Source organism: Phaenicophaeus curvirostris, chromosome 17 (genome assembly GCF_032191515.1).
Source record: "Phaenicophaeus curvirostris isolate KB17595 chromosome 17, BPBGC_Pcur_1.0, whole genome shotgun sequence".
NCBI classification, from domain to species: domain Eukaryota; kingdom Metazoa; phylum Chordata; class Aves; order Cuculiformes; family Cuculidae; genus Phaenicophaeus; species Phaenicophaeus curvirostris.
In genome coordinates this window covers 9857295-9873264 of record NC_091408.1, presented here as the reverse complement: position 1 = coordinate 9873264, position 15970 = coordinate 9857295, and the positions used below count along the sequence as shown (strand labels likewise).

The following is a 15970-nucleotide window of genomic DNA, read 5'->3' as shown; positions in this document are numbered from 1 at the left end:
GCTTAATTGCCAAGCCAGGAGATGTCAGCCGCTGGCAGGCAGTGCAGCATAATGAACGTGCTAGAATGATGTCAGATCAACACAAACATCTGACAGCGCTGGCTGAGCGTGCTGCTGGTTGTTGTGATCATAACCAAACTGTTACAGCATCGTGCTGGTTTATAGCAGCTAATCTGTAAGTACAGTAAGGTATGAATTGTAAATTGCAGGGTTTTTTTGATTTAGAATTATCAACAAATATTTTCTTTTTATAGTTCACTTCTAAAAATTCCAGCTTGGTTTGGGAAGCAAGTGGTGAAGGAGTTACTTAAAGACACGCTGAACTTCATAGTTTGGCTGTACAGTAAATGATTTTAAAATTCAGTAATACAGCCATGGCACACATCTATTAAACGCCCCTTTTTCTTTTAGGCAAGAGCTTTCTCCTCTTCATCAAAACATTTTCAAATAGAGGCCAAATGGGAGAGCTTAATTTCTCAGTTCTTTTCGTGTACAGTTTCAATTAAATACGACAGTGAATTGAATAGGTTGCCTCAAGAAATTAAAATACAAACCCTTGGCTAAATTCACAGCTGGACTCTGCTGTGCTTTGTGTCTTGCAGTCAGTGTTGAACTTGGCTATTCACCCACAAATTAAAGAAGCTGCTTCTTTCCCTTTCTCTCCTTTATGTTTGAGATTCCTCCTATTTTACTTTCTCTCCTGGTCTCCTTTGGTTTCTTCTGTCCTTCTATTCTGTCTAGGCTGGAGCCTGCTGGTCCCCTGCTCAGGGGCATCAACCTCGAATTAGGAAATCAAGCTTGGAAGCTGTTTCTCACCCTTCAGACAGTTAATTTGGCTTCTTGATTGATTAGCAAGCTGTGTAATGCTGCAGTTAAAAGTCTTCAATAAACAAAGATCATTTTGCTTTTCATGGTCAGGGATGGCTGCTTGTAACATTCATATTTTTAAAACTAATGGTATTTATGTAACTTGGAAATGTTAAACTTAATTTCATCATGTAAATTAACAGAACTACTAGTACTACTAATGATGAACTGTTTTATTTAGAAAAGAGCTCTTCTGCAAAGCATATTGTTGAGCTCTAAAGTAATTCTTACACAAATTGAAGCTTATTTAATGTGAAGCTTACATTAGAAGTTGAAATAATTGGTGTATAATATAATGTTGGGAAAAAAAAAGAAGTGCAAGCGGTAAGAAAAGAAATTAAACCTATAGTCATCTCTTACATAATGGTAAATTAATCTTACTGATGGACTCTTTGTCAAAATCTGTATTAAGTGCAACATTCTTCAGCAAATGTGTTTGAATGAGGGATGATTTTTCACTGCCAGTCTTTGCAAGGAGAAATGTTGGTTTGGGAATTGTTACTGAAATTTGTGTATGTGGGGTGATGCGGGTGGGTGATTGTCCTCTAGAGAACATAACCCACTGCAACCAGTTTCCCGCAGTTGCTGAACTTCACTGGCCCTGATGTTGTATTATCACTAAGACCAGGATTTTTTTTTCTTCTTTTTTCAATATTAGATTTTGTTACAAATTTTTGAAGACTGATCACCTTTGCCTCTCATTTCAAATGAATTAAGTTTATTCTATTTCTGTTATGCATCTAAGGTGACTTTGGTCACCCCATGGAGAGCTATCATGCTCAGCTGGGATATCCTTAGTATGCTGGAAAACAAAATTAAGTAATTCATCAGCTAAATTAAATGAAACTTCTTATTAGCATATACTGTAAAAAAATTCCTTTTCAGAATTTGCATAAAAAGTGATTGAGCGCTGCTTTTTAATTTAATTGGGTATGATGAATTCTTGTGCATATTAGGCTGTAAAATTTTAAATTGCATTTTTTGTAAAAGGTGTTCAGCTACAATTGTTTTGCTGTGTAAATTCTTGAAACAATGTTGTTGGCAAAGTCTCACTTACTACATAGACATTTAATATATAATTATACCTGGGCAGTGTTCTGTGCATCCCTGCATGTTTTTCTGTTCCTAGATGTCTGTCTGTAATGAGAAATATTAGGAAAATAGTACTAGCAGCTGTCAGCAGCCTTGTGATAGGAAGATTATTATGCATTAACATTAAAGAGTTAGGAATGTATAATTCATGGCTACTTGGTGGATTTTGCAAATCTCCCTGTTGTGTACAGTTGCTAATCTGTATGACATGATGGAAAACAAATCTTGGAAATACTGTCAGTTAGGTTTGTGGCAATCAAGAAACTGCAATTTTAATGCAACTTCTCTCTTTGATGTATAGGAGAAAATCTGAGTCCTATATTAAAAACACTAAACCGTCTGGGCTTCTTATAAATATTAATTTACCAAACTCACAAAAGTCCGTGACATTTCTTTCAGTAGAAGGGATTAGCTTTAATTTTACTTGCTTACATCCTAGCACATTGAAGTGAATCGCTACACATTGGCTTTTGTAGTTCTACATTTCATAAATTTTCTTTTAATATGCCATGTCTTTATCAAGGCTCTAATGTAGCCAAAGGAATAGGAGCATCTCGTTTGCCAGAGTTAGTTCACCCATCGTTTCCCTAATAAATGATTCCCATCCCTGTTAGCTTGTAATGACTTGAGCAATGTTTTATAGGCTGTTGTACATTTTCAGTCCTGACATCTTAAAAAGTCATGGTTCTTGCCTGTGACGTGTGTGTGTGCTGATCCAGGGGCTGGTGTAATATTTATATAAAATGTATTAGCAGTAACTGTGGATACCCAGAGCTTCTCTTGTGAAAGTTTAGTGTTTCTGTCCATATTGACTGAGATGTTCTGGGGTGTTTGTAACTTTCTGGGCACTTTGCCACTCCTTGTGTCCAAGGTTCATCCACGTTTGTCTCAGGAGGTTTAGCTGTTGTTGCTTGCTCGATGTTAACACGCTGATTTACATTACGATTAAGAACGAGTTGGAGTTTATAAGGCAACTTAAAGCTGGTAAGTAACACAAAAATAATACTGTTTTAAATAAATTTCTAGAGACAATAAGGTGTAAATATTAGAGTATCAAACAGCTTGTAGTCTGCCTCTTTGGATGGAAAACCTTCTAGTGAGTTGCTCAGGGTGTTGTGTGGTAGCGGTGTTCGTGTCACATCTTCAAGTGGAGAGGCCTCGCTTCCCGGGGCTGATCCATATGCTTTGATGTGAGTTATGACAGAGTACATACTCTTATACTGTATAACGCGGAGTTTGCCATCTGATACCTTATAAAAAGCAAAACTATGTTATAAGTTAGAATATCCTGCATTTCTCTGTGAAATTAAATAGCAGTGCAGCAAATAAGGGCATAAGGTGAAGGAAGAAGGAGCTCAGGGGAAAAAAAATTCCTTTTCTTCACCTCCTTGTCTCTTGGTGAAGAGAAGTAAATCACAGCAGATGCAAAGTACAGCTCAAAGAACACTCTTCAGCTCTGCCTGTGCTTCTAGTGATTTATCTGCAACAAAGCTCCCGCTGAGGAAAACATAGAATGGGGCTTGTGAGCTTCTTGCAATTGATGAGGACAAAACATGGATAGATGAATTTAACTTGGGTCCAAGATCCTTTCACTGGTCTCCCTTTGACTGGTATAACACTTGTTGGCCTGAGTAGGACTGTGAACAAGGCTGATTCGGGGTTGTAAATGCATAGGGAGGGCTGTAGCTGTGAATCTGCAGGTGAGCAGGTGATTTTTCTGTTACCAAATAAACTACATCCCCAAGTGACAGGGGACAGGACAAGAGGGAATGGCCTCAAGCTCCGCCAGGGGAGGTTCAGGCTGGACATTAGGAAAAAATTCTTCACAGAAAGGGTCATTGGGCAGTGGCAGAGGCTGCCCAGGGAGGGGGTTGAGTCACCTTCCCTGGAGGGGTTTAAGGGGCAGGTGGATGAGGTGCTTAGGGACATGGTTTAGTGATTAATAGGAACGGTTGGACTCAATGATCCAGTGGGTCTCTTCCAACCTGGTGATTCTATGATTCTACAGTGCTTTCCATCATGCTGCTTCCTTAAAAATACTGATCTGTCACTGCTGCATACACTTGCGATGGTGCAGCATCAAAATTCGTTGCTAAGCTTTCCTATAGTCCAATGAGCTACTCAGTCTCACCGCGTCAAGAAGTTTTAATAACTAATTATGTTCACTGGAGTCAGAGAAGAATGAAGTGGTGCTTGGGATGCGATTCTGGAACTCACTGAATGGCAAGAAATTGTTTGCTGATAGATGCTTTACTTTCCCAGGGATTTTGCATTGTTGGTGTCTTGGTGTTAAGTTCCTATTCTGAAAATATTTATCTTAATTATCATAGCTAGCAACTTAATTGTCTAATTTCAATTTTTTAGTCATTTGTTGGTGAACAGACATAAACCCACTCAGAATCTGTAGCTGTGTGGCTGGGGTAATTAGTTACAAGTAGGAGATAACAAGCAGTTTGAAAAGGCATTACAGGATGTCTTCTGCTGGCAATGCAGCCTCCTCCAGGCTTGCCTTCATCATCTGTTCTTATCTTATTGCTGAACTTTCAGGTTGCACAAGGTATAGAATGTTTTAACAAAAGATTCTGGTTAAAGTATAAAATGAAACAATCAGATTTGTATTGAAAAGAGTATTTTTTTTCTTGATAATCAACACTAAATTTTAGACTACACAAATGTGATTATCACTAGAAGACCACCAGTGTGGGAGTTTCTTTTCTGAACTACTTGATACCTCGTATTTCATATATATATATTTATGAGATCTTATGAAGGAGGAAAATGCAGTTTCTTCCCAGATTATATGATGAAAAAAGGTTGAATAGCCCATAGCCCTGTGTGAAGGCCGTAGTGGATTTGAGTCTTACCCGGGATGTCCCAAGTCAAGACATATGCCTTGGTCTGTTTGCCTTCTTGACTCTTGAATCTACTAAAAGAAAAACTACAGGTGGAAAAGGAGGATGGAAAAATCAAGCAATGTATTTTTTCAGTAGTTTTGTCAGCTTCGGGCAACACTAAATTTAAATGATGAATAATTTATGGCTTTAAAATGGAGACTGTTTTACTAAAATACGTAAAATCAGCCTGCTAGCGGAGGGAGTCATGTTCTTGTTATGAGACAAAGCTAAAAGAAACTAGGCTTTAATGAAGCCCTCATCTTATATCAGAGATGGATAATTTTGTTTTAGCACCTGTTTGGTGACAGTGAGTCTGCGGGGTTGAAGTGTTTTTCCTTGCTGCCCACTGATCTATTTATCTGGCCGTACTGTACTTCCACCCAGAGGAGCGGAGGGGAAGGGTCTGATGCTGAAGCCGCGTTGTGGGCTGGAAGTGGAATGGTAACGGCAGGTCTGGTGTGTGGTTGAACCTCAGCCTGAGTGGGGCTAAGCAAGGATGGTCTGCAGGAATCATCTGCTCGGAATGTTCGTCGTCTGGGGCAGAGAGGAGGAGACTGGGAGTCTGAGACAAAGAATCCTGCTTGCTATCTGAGTGAGAAACTTTGTGGATAAGAAATGCTGTAATGGGAATAGTACCTGAAACTCAAACAAAAAATGAGATGTTGAGAACGGTTGAGTTCTTCAGGTGGATTTCAAGGTGAATGTCTCTCCAGCCTAATGTCTCTTATTTCCTGCTGCTAAAAGAAAACATGTCAAACGGGATGAGGTGTGTTTCTGTAGCCATGGCTGACATTTTTTGAGTCAGGAGATGGCATTTAGACCTGGATGACTGGAAATGCTATGGTGTATGCTTATGATGGAAACATTTCTGGCTTTTAAATCTGTGAATCATTGGGGAATTAAATATAGACAAGGTGCTCAGGGACATGGTTTAGTGGCAGACAGGAACGGTTGGACTCAGCGATCCAAGAAGTCTTTTCCAGCCTGGTGATTATATGATTTTATGATACGTTGGATTAAGTTCTAAGTTTGAAATGTTTGATATATACTTGTCAAACATAGCATACATAGATATATACATATAAAACATATGCCACATATGAGTGGCACTGGTGCAGCAATCCAGAGGACTGGAATTCCTACTCATCCTGATGAGCTCTTCCTATGGAGTTTGCTTTCTGTGCTGCAGTTCTATGGGATTTCCTTGCAGTTTCGGATGATGGTGGAATAGCTGTCAGAAGTAACACTTCTTTGTACTCCAGCATGACTAGGGAAGGGAGGGGGCACCAAAGGGAGGTGGAACTGAGAGATTGCCCCCCACATTATGTAAACATAATCAATTATTTAGAAGTAATCCCCTCTTCCTACTTCACCTAGATGAATAAAAATGTCTTTTTTTCTTATGTTTCTCTGACAGAGTTCTCATCAAACCAAGGGAGGATTTCTATTTTAAAGCCACTGCAAGAAGGGAACACTATAAAAGGTATTGTGCTTCTGCAGTTGCTCACCAAGTCTCGAGTATTTTGCTGCTTTGCCATTACAAGTGTTCTTACATCATAGTTCTTTTATTTTTTTTAATTGCCATTGTACCTCTCAGAAATTCATGAGTTTGCTGTTGAAGGGCTACTGAAATTTGTTTTAAAAATAATGGTAGAATTGTTGAGGGACGGAAAGAAGGAAATACCTGTGCTGTATCTTAACATGGTGGAACCAGGACAGGAACCTCTGTAAGTCTGTATTGTGCTGAGGGTTGAGGCACGGGTGAGGGTTAAATTCAAGTGCTACCTCAGGAAAACAGATACTTTCCTCTTTTGTGACTTCACCGCTTCTCTGGTCCCTGTCTCCCTTCTCCTTCTAACGTGGAAAATCTCACTGAGTTTCATTCTATCCCAACAGAGTTGGGAATGTCTCTTACTGTGTGACTTCTTGTGGCCATGTTTTCAGTAGGGGAAATCCAAGCCTTCCCTTCCTGTCCTGTTCTCAGTTTGCGTTCCTGCTTTCCTGAGGTTCTTCTGCACCTGAGCAAGCTTGATGAAAGGCTGTGGTTATGTGGCAAGATGCCTTTATCTGCAGTAAGGGCAGCACTTCTAAGATGTGTCCTCCTCTCACTGTTCCCTCCCTGCCACTGTGTCTCAGCCTTCCCTGAGATGAAAAGGCCAGTCCTATGGTTGCTTAGAGGATGGCCACAAGATTTTTGAGTTGACCTCAGTACTTCGATGTGTCTGTTTTAAATCTGAGGGCTTGGTGGTGAATGATGGGATTAAATACTAAAGTACTGTGTTGTTTGTTTTCCTGAAATACAACTCCCTTCTGTGTACTGCTTTATTTTTCTCAGTGTAGGTGGTTGCAGCCTAGCATTCTTTAAAAATAATCCTCTGAAAAACAAGTATCATGTTACTGTTCTTTATAAAGTTCTTTCTATTTTCATTTGATTATTTTTAGATTAAACATTTTCCCTTTTATAGATGCCAAAATTAAAAGTGTTATATAGCCCATGTAAAGTTTCAGAGCCGTGTGTGAGAAGGATTCTCAACAGAGTTTACATGGTACTTGCTGCCTGAATTGTTTGCTACTTACCTCTATTACTTATATAGTCTTAAAGAAATGTGTTAGAAGTGTTTATTGTAGCTGGAATACAATCTTATTTGCACAGTGCAGGATTTTCATTTTGATAGAGGGAATTTGTTTTAAACATTGGAAGTGGCTATATGGTTAGAACAAAATTATTCTTCTCACTCAGCACAGTTATCAGCAGAATGGTTATTGAAAAGGGATGTTTGAATAGAAAGTTGGTTCTTGGAGCAGATCTTCAGAGATCTGGAGGAAGTATTTCTGGTTCCGAATAACTGTAATCAAGCACTAGTGATTAGTGCATTCCTGGGGAAAAGAAATATTATTGATGAGCGATACAAGCTACAAAAAACAGTGACATTTAGTCAAAGGTAAAAAAATAGCATAGCCTCGGAAAGGATGAAGTCAATGTGTAGCTATAGCTATCTGGAAGAAAATGATCTGTTGAAAAGACGATAGCGAGCCTCTAAATCCAATACTTGCCCCAGTTCCTAGTGACTTTCAGATTAGGCTCAGCCTCAGCAGAGAAGGTGTATTTTAACTGTGGTGATCATCCAGTCGAAATGGAGGCTTCTGGTAAGGCCAGATTCAGACAAGGTTTCATAGGCAGGAGGGAAAGAATCAGGAAAAGGGGGAATGTCTGGAGAGTGGGTGCGGGAGTAGAGATCTTGCCGGCTGCGAGACTGCGGGGTCGGAAGGGGACTGATGGCGAGCTGCCAACCCTGTTTTTGGAACCACTGGTGGAAGATATTTGCACAAATTTTTTTCCTAATTGGTATCAAGAAACAATCAAATTACTCTCACTGAAGCTTTCCTAAAAGAGAAATTCAGCCTGAAGGAGAGATTTACCAGGGAAAACTTCAGCCCAAATGTTTAAATTTTGATAGAGATACAAGCCAAGGAATAAAAAGCTCTTCTAATAAAGGTATGACTTAGTTGTGAAAATTGCTACTTGCAGTGTTGTAATAAAAGTATTGTTTGATACGTGGATGACTGCAACAGTTTTGAGACAAAGCACAGCACTGCATTTCTGGTTGGTGCAAGCGAGAAGCTAAATGAGTGAAGAACACTTAAGTCTGAACTGATCAATGGAGTTACTATGGCATCTTTATCTGCCTGATGATAGGAACCAGGCGCATCCTGAATATTATTCTCTGAAGGCTGACTTTCAGTTTAACCCCAAAGAAGCCAATATGCTTGGCTGATAGGATAGCAGGAGCTTCTGAGTGGTAAAGATTTCTGCTTTGAAGATTCAGCAGTGTCTGTCGCTGAGAACAGAGGAGTCAGAGTGGCAGTTCTTGTGGTGATCTCTGTCTCCCCAACAGGCCAAGCAAAGCCTAGGAGCACAGTGCTTTTGCCATGACTAACAAAGACTGTTCTGTTGAGAGATGCTATGTGCCAAAATTCATCATATGGAATGATGAGTCTTTCTAAGACTGTCATTAAAATGTATCTGTTTCTCCTGCCTTTATTATAGTTTATGCATGAACTGGACGATTGTTCAAGACATTAGATGAGCTAAATACTTCTGTTTTGCTCAGATACTATTGATTAGTTCTCAGATGCATGCTTGCCTTGTTACACTAAAAAGCTGTGGTGTTAATCAGCACAAACTTGGATTACCTCTTAATCTTACAAGGGTAAAATATACTTGAAGTTTAAGTGTACAGATGCTGCAACAGTGATGGGTCCATCACTGCCATCTTAGAACCTACATATACAATTGCAGAAAGCAGATCTATGGTTTTGTTCTAATGGAATAGATTTACTTAGTGCCTCAGGCTTCCAGATTTAGCTTGGGAAAAAAACCCTACTTGATTTAGAAGGAGACAGATGTTACTGGAGAGAATTAGGGCTAGTGGGCCTCAATTCTGTTCCTTTCCTCGTTTTATATTGCTTTAATCTCCATTGATACTGCTTCTGGCTTAAAGCAATGTAAGGTCAAAATCTGCTTGGTTTTAATGAGAGAGGTTGAGGTACGAGAGAGTGATGCGGTAGGATTGGTTGGTAAGCAGCTAATAAAATTCATTTGATTTAGTAGCTTCAAGAATTAAACATGAATAGTGACAGTTTTCTTTCCTGTTGGCACTGATGCTTTCCGTTCCCTGGTGGAGCAACAGAGCAGCCACACAACCGCTAGACAGGATTGGGGGAGTTAAACAGACACACGCTTAGAGAAACAGGAGAGGGAGTTGTGTTTTGTTTTTTCTTCTGAAAGCAATAAGAAAACCACAGGGAAGATGCTTGCTGTGAACACTTGTGAACTGTGATTTTTTTTCCCTCAGCAGTGCCAGTTTATTTATTGGCATAAAATACTATGGGGCATATTAAGTATTTGATTTGATGGCTTAAGGGATCTGTATCCTTTTGATGCATTTATTGTCATGAATCTTAAAAGCAGTAATTGGAAATGCCCCTATAAACCCGAGATTGGAGCCTTAGAATTAAAAAAATTTGTTATTACACAGGAACATAGCTCTGCAGTTTTATTGGCCTTTCTTTTTCTGTAATCTATGGATCTCATTTAGCTGCATGCAGCCCTGTTCTTCTGAATCACAAAAGGAAGGAAATCTCTCAATAGACTGAAATGAAATTATCTCTCTGTGTTAATCTACATGTAAAACACCCAAGCCCACTTCTTTAAAGGCAAGTCATTTTAATGATAAGCAAAGCTAGGCTGTGTGCTTTGGATACGAGAATTGAGTGGTCTTTTTTTTCCCCAACTGAGTGCTATTTATAGCATCAATTAACTCCTCGTGGTTGGGATAAGTCATTTGACACATCTGTTGCTGAGCTTAAACACTCACTGTTCTCGGGGTCACAGTTGGATTTTTCCCTTTTCTCTCAAATTATGTCATGAAATGATGATTTTCTAACTTACAGTAGCGTTTGGAATGGACAAAGCAGACTGTTGGTCTCCCCAGCTGCATAGTGGCCCTGGTCTGTGCTGCCTGCCATGGTGTTATTTATTGTGTCTGCCAGAGGATAGCACACTGGTATCTCTTCTGAGAGAATTACGATGACCATCTGCAGGGTGTTCCAGCCTCGCTGTAATATTTCAGTTATTCCATTTTGCCAATGAGAAACTGGTCTGGCTATAGGAATTGCTGCTTCCCCATTGACTCTCTTGGTCTTGCCTTTTGTGAAATAGTGATTTAATGCTTGTAAATACGTGGCTGTTCTTGGCTCTAGTTCCCCACAAACAGTTTTGGACTGCATTCCTGTTAGTAGCTTTTCTCTTAGAATGGAAGCCCTTTGAACAGAAGTCAAACCATCCAGAGGCCAAGAAGAATGAGGATACTGGCATATTTTTTAGTGAAATCTTTACGTATTCTGTGAAAGTAATTGCATAAGGTTATAGCAGTTGGTTCATGTGATCAGCTTATTTGTATAGATCGGTAATGTTTGTATATCATAGCATCATAGAATGGTTTGGGTTGGAAGGGACCTTAAAGATTTAAGTCTAGTTCCAACTATATTTGCAATTGGATTGTATATTAACGAAGCCAAGCTTTAAAATACTCAGAGAAGAACTTGGGAGTGAAGTTATGAACTATGTTGCTTTTCATCTTTATAGTTTTCTCTTTTCCATTGAAACAGCACTTTTCTAGGAATAGATGTATTGATTTTTGGTGGTAGGCTTGTGAGGTAGCCTCTACAATGAGCAAGTATTTGTGTTTCAAAACGAGATCCAACCCAGTCCATCCATACAACTCTATGCAGACAACAATGCCTTGTAGTTAATTTAATGTGTGGTGCTATCAAGCATTCACATAAGATGCTTGAAGGCTGTTTGGTTTTTTTCCTAGCTCCCTGGAAGACAGAAGTCCAGTGCAGTGGTTACAGTGGCATTTTCTATGTGATAGAAATTTGCACAGATGATCTGTTGTCTGTTTGTGCTCACATAGAAGTGTGGTGGCTGAAAGGTCTGGTGGTGGCAGTGAGAGTGAGACCAGTGTCAGAAGATGCGGTCAAGCTTGCTCCATGCAGGTTCTGCCAAAAGCACGATGAGAATCCTTGGAAACCTGAATATACATGAATTGGAAAGGGACCACAAAGTGCAAGACGTTTTTAAGTAGAACTCCTTATTGATTTCTGTGGGGGAGGCCTTTGAAAAATCAATGACGTGCAGCAGCTTTAGGATGCGAGGACGAGTGTTCTAGGGTGTTAAAGTGATCGGCCTATGAACTAATCAAGCTGGCAGCAGTAGTGTTTGGAAAGTTCCCAGGCAGAAGAAGAGAAGTCAGAGGTTGGAGAAACAGCAGATTTACTATTCATTTTCCAAAAGAAACAGCAAAGTATGATCTTGTTCATTCTAGGCTTAACTTTGCATTTTATTTCTCTAGAAAAAGAAAGTTTCTGGGGATCTGTAAACATAGGCCTGTTCATTTTCATGTCCAGTATTAAACAAATGGAATTGCCAAAATCTTAAAAATATTCTGAACTATTCTGTGTGATTTATGCACTCATTCAGCTCAGCTGGTTACTTCAGACTTGGCTTGAAAGGGAGGGTGAACGGTCTTCCAAATACTGCCCAACTAGAGTAGATAAAAAGAAATTAAGTTGTGCAAAGCAATGATTGTCTTTATGTAGAGAATGAAGATTCAATGATGCTGATATTTTCATGGTTGTGGCTGAGTTGACTCAACCCTCTCTGCCTCGCTCAGTCTTTTCATATCTACAAGACTTTTAAAAAAAAGTGTTCTGCCCAGGCACTCATTTGAAAATAAATGGGGAGGGTTTGTTTGCACAGAGCATTTACAGTGCACGGTGTGAATTTATGGGCTATCACATACCCCATTAAACCTGCGTGTGGACACCTGGTAGGTGTGAGGTGACGTGATGCCCTGTTGCTGTACTGTTATGTGCTTAATAAACAGAAACACCAATCTTTGAAGGAAGCATGGAATGACTGAAGTCCTGTGATGGAGTTCAGGTGATGCAGGGTAGACAAGTTCTTACGTCTTGGAGAGCAAGCGCTGCACTTCTGAGGGGTGCAGGTACACTGCTCTGGTCTAGAAATGGTAAATTTCCAGGAGAAATGGAATTTTTTTTATGTTGGGTAAAAGTAATCATAGGTTAAAACATTTACTTTAAAAAATAGCCTTATAAAAATATTCCAATTTGAAGCTTATTGTGTTACTGAATTATGTATGCTATTATATGTATGCAGTTGTTAGAAAGGTGTTCTGTATTGCTCTAATTTATTTTCCTTTCCATTTGGGAGTACTGTATAGCAATTGAAATGGATCTTATTAAGGAACCAGAGCTACAGTGTAATTAAAGCTATATAGGCACACTCTCAGCAAGCCCTGAAAATGCTGCATGACATTTTAGAAGGAAAACCTGAAGTGCTGAAGTGAGGAATCATTACCGAAGGGAAGCTGTAGAAAGATGACTGTTACCGTTTAAATGTTCACTGATGAATCCATGAGAGAGATTGCATTAGATATGAGAAAATTCTGTACTTCTGTTTGCTGAGAACACTGTCTTTTGTAGGTTAACACAATATGATTTCAGTTCCTCTAACTAAGAGGCTAATTAATGTATAAATTTTATAGTGGACTGGGATGGGAACTGTTATGATAAGATCGGAGATGCCATGGTGCTCCTGACCAGAGCCAGGTCTGTTTAGAGTAGGGTGTTGGAACTGCATTGTGTGTACAAAGATGTACGTTGTCTGGATTGTTTTGTTGGTGTTGCCAAACCCAGATCCTAGCGTGCCATCCTGCAAATTTATTTCCAAAATTTATTTATTTCTGTGAAGTGATTCCTGCTGAATGATCAGATGAAATTTCTTACTGGTGTAAAACCTTAAATGTTGCACATTGATGTTTTTATTGCAGTAACAGAACAGGTGAGCTGCAGCATTCCTTGCCACATCCACAAAGCCAAAGCTTCTTCTCAAGGAGTTTTCCTGTTGGCATTTCCTCTGCCCTTGTCCTTCCCTAGCTGAAGCTTTGTTTCACAGACTGCTTCTGTCCAGAGGAAGAAAAGAACCCTGACCAGTTTTCTTTTGTTTGTTCCTTTTGACACCAACACAGTATGTCTGTCTGTGCTGATGAGAGAACTACACTGAAATAGCTTTCTTTGGAATTCTTCATTGCTATTCATTGGTGGAAACTGTCACGCAAGGGTCAAATTAGACCTCGGTCAACCAGAGCGGCAACGAGAGGCTCAAGACAGATTTCACCATAAAGTCTGAGAAGCAGCTTATTTGGAATTTCTTACATGTTATTTTTATATATTTATATATATACACATATGTATATAATTTTCTGAAGTGTTGCTTTTTTGTCTGTAGAAACTGAATTATGCTTAGTTTATTCCCTCTGGTCTTTTACTTGACAATTTGTCTTTCTCTCACTCCGCCTCCTGACTTTCATCTTCGGGTGTACCTTTGCATGGTTTTGTTCTATCTTGTAAGTTTTGAGCATAGAATTTACTTCTGTTGGTTTAAGAAAAACAAGCTTTCTGTTGTGCTGGTTCCATGCCCTTTGAGATTGGATCTGTGCAAAGAAAAGATCCTATTTCTGGTAATCTGGCTGAAGCGCAAGAAATTGTGTTTATGCTGGCTTCAGGAAGGCAGATAGTACCTGGTCAAGCATAACATCTGCTGGGGCAAAACTGCTCTCTGAAAATATTCTAAAACACTTGAACCAGCAAAATGAGTTTGTACTGGCTCGACATTGCATGCCATGTGCTTGCAGCATTTTTGATGTGGTAGTAGCTTAAAACTGGATATATTGCTTCGCAGAACCATGCCTTTGTGAAACAGATTCTCTTCTGCACGTTCTCCAGCAAAAACTGGTATTACAGCTGCTGACCCAGAGAAGTTTTGGTGCTAAATGTTTTAAGACAAAACACATCAGAGATTTACAGAGGTACCTAGATGAGCTAATGTCCCTAAACCAACTTTCATTTGGATTTTGTACAGGATTAGATTACAGCAGGCAGAACAAAGTGGCTGTAAGCTCTAGTATGGTGTGCATCTTCTAGAAATGGATGTACCCCCTCGAGCAGGAATCTGTGAAATGACCTTGAGCCATCTCGGGGCTCGTACGTCAGACACAGGGCTTAAAGTTCTGTGCATAAATAATTATTCTTATATCTGAGAGCATCATGGAGGCTTTCTTTTTTTTAAAATGGTTGGCTCCTGTATCGAGTTCTGTAGCATTCAAAATCCTCATTGCAGCCCACACTTTTCCCTGGTTCAGGATGTTAACAGTCAGTCTCACAGGCACATGCAAGTATTGATAACAAATCACTGATAACAAATCAGATTAACCAGAGTGGCATTTTTTTTTCTTTTCCTTAAGAATCTCAGAGTTGGCTTCTCTGAATATTGTTTCTTTTTCCTCCAAGTTAGAAGGAAAACAGTACAATAAATAATTCATACAACACAGTGAGGAGAGCCTGGGACACGATTGTGTACAGAAGAGGTTGTAATACCTTATTAACTAACTGTGTCTTCTCTTCTCTCTTGTAGCTGGTTCTGCTTGAGGCTACTCTCCTGCTTTGTCTCTACTTTCCTAGCTGTAGTGGGTGATGCTGCAGCAGCTCTAACATCCAGAGCCCGGCAGTCCTCTAGGTGTGTATGGCTTGGTTTTCTCTGCACGCCGTCTGATGTTGCATGGAGGATAGCAGTCATTTTTTGCTACTCATCTCTTGTGGCACTTCAGGGTGAAAATACAATTAGCATGCGTGACGCTTCAATCCATAGATTATTTAAGCCCCATTTTTGCTTTTATTCTGATGATTTTCTTCCCTGTAGAAGCACATAGTTACTGCTTCCATGCACGCTTACAAGCCTTCATGTTGGCTCCCACAGCTGCTGATTTGCTATCTGTGCAAGCTTCTTGTTGCTCATTGTAGGACCATCTCTTGTCAGCAGGACCTAGTGGCACGGGGCTGGGAGACAGCAATAGTGGGACAGCTACGCTCAGCGTTCAGTCTGTTGGACCTGCGAAAACTCCCATGTGCCCCAGGAGCCGCTTCCCGTCTGCTGAGAGGAGCCTCTGCGATGTTGTGTAGCTGAGAGGTGGACGCTGCTCTCTCCAAAGGCAGCTCACTCAACTACCTGACTGCTGTAGGCAGGCAGAATGCTTTGGAAAGGGCAGAGGATTTGAAATTTTCCAGGTTGGTTAGGATTTAGGTGCCCAAATCTCACAGAACTTGACCCCTCTTAATCTCAAGGGCACTTTAAAAACTCTTGACTATCAGCTTCATCCTGTATTAGCAAAATCAGTGTGCAGAGTTAACTCACGCTCTTGGCAGTGTGCCAAGTGACCCCAGGCTGCCGTTTCCAGCAGCCTCCAAACCTGGGCATGAGCCGGCACATCAGTGCTGCGTGGGACCTCCTTATTGGCTCTGCAGAGGGGTGATTTTCATTCCTGTTGAGCACTTAAGCTCTATCAACTATTTATAGGAGGCCCTTTGATGCATTAGTTTTTCATGTGAACAGTCAGAAAAAAACAGATCCTCTTCCTTAGCTCCAGCTCCAATGCAAAACTAATATATTTAGAGTCACGTAGGCAGGAGGGAGA

At 40.1% G+C, this 15970-nt stretch overlaps 1 protein-coding gene across 10 annotated transcripts in view; it reads left to right on the top strand.

The window, feature by feature from the left end:
• ARVCF (ARVCF delta catenin family member) overlaps positions 1-15970 on the top strand; it is a 258529-nt gene that overhangs the window by 83854 nt on the left and 158705 nt on the right. For 7 of the 10 annotated variants that reach the window (XM_069871075.1, XM_069871076.1, XM_069871071.1 and 4 more), the window contains exons 2-3: positions 6271-6336; positions 14914-15015. The gene's annotated coding sequence lies outside the window, so the exon portion shown is untranslated. Of the gene's footprint in view, positions 1-6270; positions 6337-14913; positions 15016-15970 lie in introns of those variants that run through there. The other 3 variants (XM_069871080.1, XM_069871072.1, XM_069871073.1) reach the window with 2 other exon arrangements.